Below are 4307 nucleotides of genomic sequence, written 5' to 3'. Positions count from 1 at the left end.
TGGTGCTTCCTGCCATCACCCAAACATATCTTTACCTGCACATTACCTACCTTCTCTGTATCCTGGAGTCAAACTGGGGCCTCCTTCTTTCACCCAGTCAACATATCTTTACCCGCACATTACCTACCTTCTCTGTATTCTGGAATCAAACTGGGGCCTCCTTCTTTCACCCAGTCAACATATCTTTACCCGCACATTACCTACCTTCCCTGCATTGTGTGGTCACGCTGGTGCTTCCTGCTTTTAAGCGGCCATCTTTAGACGGCAGCAGCGCAGCAGTTCTTTGAAGGCTCGTAAAATCAAAACCAGAGCAGTTCGAAAAACTTTTTCGTCAACTTTTAATCAGAAGGGTTCAACCTCTCTCCTGTGCTAGTTTGAAGCCGACAAAACAAACGCGCTCAGAAGAGATCATGTTTGAAAAAAGGTGACGGGTTTTTACAAAACTTTTGTTTTGACGGGGTAGTTGCCAACTTCAATGAATGACTTCAGGAAGTCATTCATTGACTTCCTGAAGGATATCAATGAATGAAATGTAGGTCTACGTGAGACCTACATAGAGGTTTTTGTTTCATGTCTCTACGACATTCCTACCGGAAGTTATAAGCAGTTTTGTCTGTGTTTTCTTCCTAGGGGGCGCTAGAGCGCAATTTTGAGTTTTGGGTTTTTTTTTTTAATTAGATCGCAATTTTCATTAGTCCTGATGTGTGTGTCCAGTTTGGTGAGTTTAGAAGCATTTTAAGGGGGTCAAATTACAGCTCAAAGTGGCAAAAATTTTATTTTTTAAGGAAACTTTTATTTTGAAGGGGTTTTTGTCAACTTCCTGTTGATTTTTGTTGAAGGATGTCAACAAAAAAAGGTGACAGGTTTTTACAAAACTTTTATTTTGAAGGGGTAATTTTTAACTTCCTGTTGATTTTTGCCGAAGGATGTCAATAATCTAAATGTAGGTCTAAGTGAGACCTACATAGAGGTTTTTGTTTCATGTCTCTACGACATTCCTATCGGAAGTTATAAGCAGTTTTGTCTGTGTTTTCTTCCCAAGAGCAGTTTTATCTGTGTTTTCTTCCTAGGGGGCGCTAGAGCACAATTTTGAGTTTCGGGGGTTTTTTTTTTAATTAGATCGCAATTTTCACCAGTCCTGATGTGTGTGTCCAGTTTGGTGAGTTTAGAAACATTTTAAGGGGGTCAAATTACAGCTCAAAGAGGGGGCGGAATGATAGAGAATAATAAAACCTTAGTAATACAATAGGGTCTTCTGTCCCAAAGGGACATTCGGTCCCTAATAATGATTGACTTTTCTAACTCCGACATACTGGCACTGGCACAACTTGAAAGAAAGTTCTCTTTTTTCTTCAAAACTGTTTTGTTCCTGACACATTTATTGGTCTTTGACCGAAACCAGCTTGCAGGGTGCGGTGCTACTCTCGGGCTTAACTTAACCATCGGCTACTGTACTTTACTGTATCAGTCAATCAATCAAAGTGGACTCATACAGTCCTTATTCCCGAGTGTCTCAAAGGGCTGCACAAGCCACAACCACATCCTGACCTCAGATCCCACATCAGGACAAGAAAAAAACTCAACCCAAAGAGAACGACGAGAAACCTTGGAAGGGACCACAGATGCCGAGTGGATCTACTTAATAGTTTTGGAGTCCAGTCCATAGTGGATCTAACATAATAGTGAGAGTCCAGTCCATAGTGGATCTAACATAATAGTGTGAGAGTCCAGTCCATAGTGGATCTAACATAATAGTGTGAGAGTCCAGTCCATAGTGGATCTAACATAATAGTGTGAGAGTCCAGTCCATAGTGGATCTAACATGATAGTGTGAGAGTCCAGTCCATAGTGGATCTAACATAATAGTGAGAGTCCAGTCCATAGTGGATCTAACATAATAGTGTGAGAGTCTAGTCCATAGTGGATCTAGTTAATAGTTTAAGAGTCCAGTCCATAGTGGATCTAACATAATAGTTTAAGGGTCCAGGTCCATATAGACACATGTATATGTATATATGTACATAGGATACAAACATGTATGTGTCCACACGGGTCTGATACCAGGACTGGAGGTTTGATGTCTCCCAGCTGGCCTGGGGACACCAGTGGAACTGGAAAAGGTGCCCAGAAACAGGGAGTTCTGTGTTACCCTACTGAGACTGCATCTCCTGAGACTTAGACTTGGGTAAGCAGAAGAAAATGGATGGGTGGAGGGACCAAGTGGACGGATGCCAGAAGTAAATGAAGTCACATTGAAGTTTAGGTGGGCTGTGGCTCCAATGGTGAGAGCGGGACCAGGCAGCCTGAATGGATCTGAAGGCAGGCCCACCTACTGGAAGGACTGGATATTCCATAGCTGTTGCCAAAGTGATGGCAGATTCATGGTCAGAGCCAAGCTCAGGAGATCCTGGTTAAGGTGACCTTGCTTGTGAACTGAGCGGACATCAAGTAGAAGCAAGTGGATGGCCAGGTTGTCATCTTTGACAGAAACCCTGGTTGATCTTGCAAGGCTGACTGAAGCCTTGAGATCCACACACGATGACCAGGTTTGGCCAGAAGGTTTTATGTGCCTTGGAGTTGTCCTGGTGGAGGTTCATACCAGATGTACCTCCAGCAGGGAAGGTGTGAGAAGAACCACAGCAGTTGGAATGTCAACTGATCACCCGCATGAGCAAAAAACTGTGATATTGGAAAGGTCAAACCCAACTGAAAAATGTACTGTATAATAGTTTAGTGTCTAGAAATAAGGATGAAGCCCAGATTTGTGGTGAGACTTGAGTATTCCCACACTTGGGTCAATAGCCGCACTGTTGATGGTGTTCCAATGCAAACCCGCTCAGAAACAACTAATCAATCAGCCGGCAGCTGTGTAATAGATCCTAAGTAGTGCCGTGGAGTCAGTCCAACGCAAACAACAACACAAGTCATTGACGAGCTGCTGGTCAGAGCGACACGAGGACACCAGGTCTATGGACGACACGTCAAGAGGGAGCGGCGCCAGCTGCCACTCACCATCGGGAAAACCAGCATCCAGGAAATGAAACCATGGCAGTTTTTAAAGCTTGTCGGCTGAAATGTGAACATTTTTTACTGACACACATGATGCAATTCTTCTTTTTTGCACTTTCTAAGGAGTTATGACGTCATGTCACTTTGTAGTACAGGTGATTGTCACACCTGGGTGAAGTATTGTCTGGGTTGCATGTTCTTTCGTTTCCTGTTTTATTTTGAAATGCTGACTCTCCCTCTCGTTTCAGATCACTTGCCCTTCCTCCTGTTTCACTGGTCTGACGTCCTTCCTGATTGCCTGATTGTGCCCACCTGTCTCAGGTGTTTAAATGTCTCGCCCTCCTCTTGTCCTGTGCCAGAGTCTTTTCCTATCTTTTGTGCGTACCTCCAGCGTTCCATGTCCACAGCCACCTTTTTGTACCCTTTTGATCCATGGGAGATTATTTGTTTGTAAACCTTTTAGTCAGGTAAGATAATCTTCTTAGCATTGCCTCTGTTGGAGCGCTTTTTGTTATATTTTGCATTTGGTATTCCTAGCACCTTCTTTCCCTCCGCTGCTGGGGCAAGTTGAGTTTACTGAGATTTTTGTTAGTTTAGAGGTTAGGTAAACTCTGTTTTGATAGCCTGTTTAGTTTCTCCCCTTTTGGACCCTTTCCATTGTCCAAATAAATATATTTTCTTAAAATTTTGCATCTGAGTTCAGAGTCCTGTTCTGGTCGTGACAGTGAGTACCGAATCTGGTACCTTTATAGGCATCTTGGATGTGCCATAAACAAGTTAAAATTACCATTAACGATTTTACATACAACTTTTAACATGTCCAAAAGTGTTAATGAAAACTACAACTAAGATCAATTTTACAATTAAACAGGTGGTGTGTATTAAACACAATACATACAGTATAAACACTTTGTAGGGCACAAAATAACACAAATTGACTTTCAAGTTAGACAACATACCAGACAGTACATAGCCTGTACAGTGCTGCCATCTAATGTCTTGGAAGTGCAACTGCATTGCACTCAAATGTAATAAGGAAACAACTCCACAGCATAATTATCTAAATCAGCTCATTTTTAAGTTACATTCAAAAATAAAATTGTGTTATCAAACAATTAACTTTTATTAAAACCCACTCAAGTACCAAAAATTTGTACCGTTTAGTTTCATACATTCATAAATATACATACATTCATAAATATATATTCTAGTGTGACACTACTGCCCCCAGGTGGACACATACATGTTTGTATTCTAGTGTGACACTACTGCCCCCATGTGGACACATACATGTTTGT

The sequence above is a fragment of the Nerophis ophidion genome, linkage group LG13 (assembly GCF_033978795.1).
Source record: "Nerophis ophidion isolate RoL-2023_Sa linkage group LG13, RoL_Noph_v1.0, whole genome shotgun sequence".
In the NCBI taxonomy this organism is placed as follows: Eukaryota; Metazoa; Chordata; class Actinopteri; order Syngnathiformes; family Syngnathidae; genus Nerophis; species Nerophis ophidion.
This window is presented reverse-complemented; position numbering follows the sequence as displayed.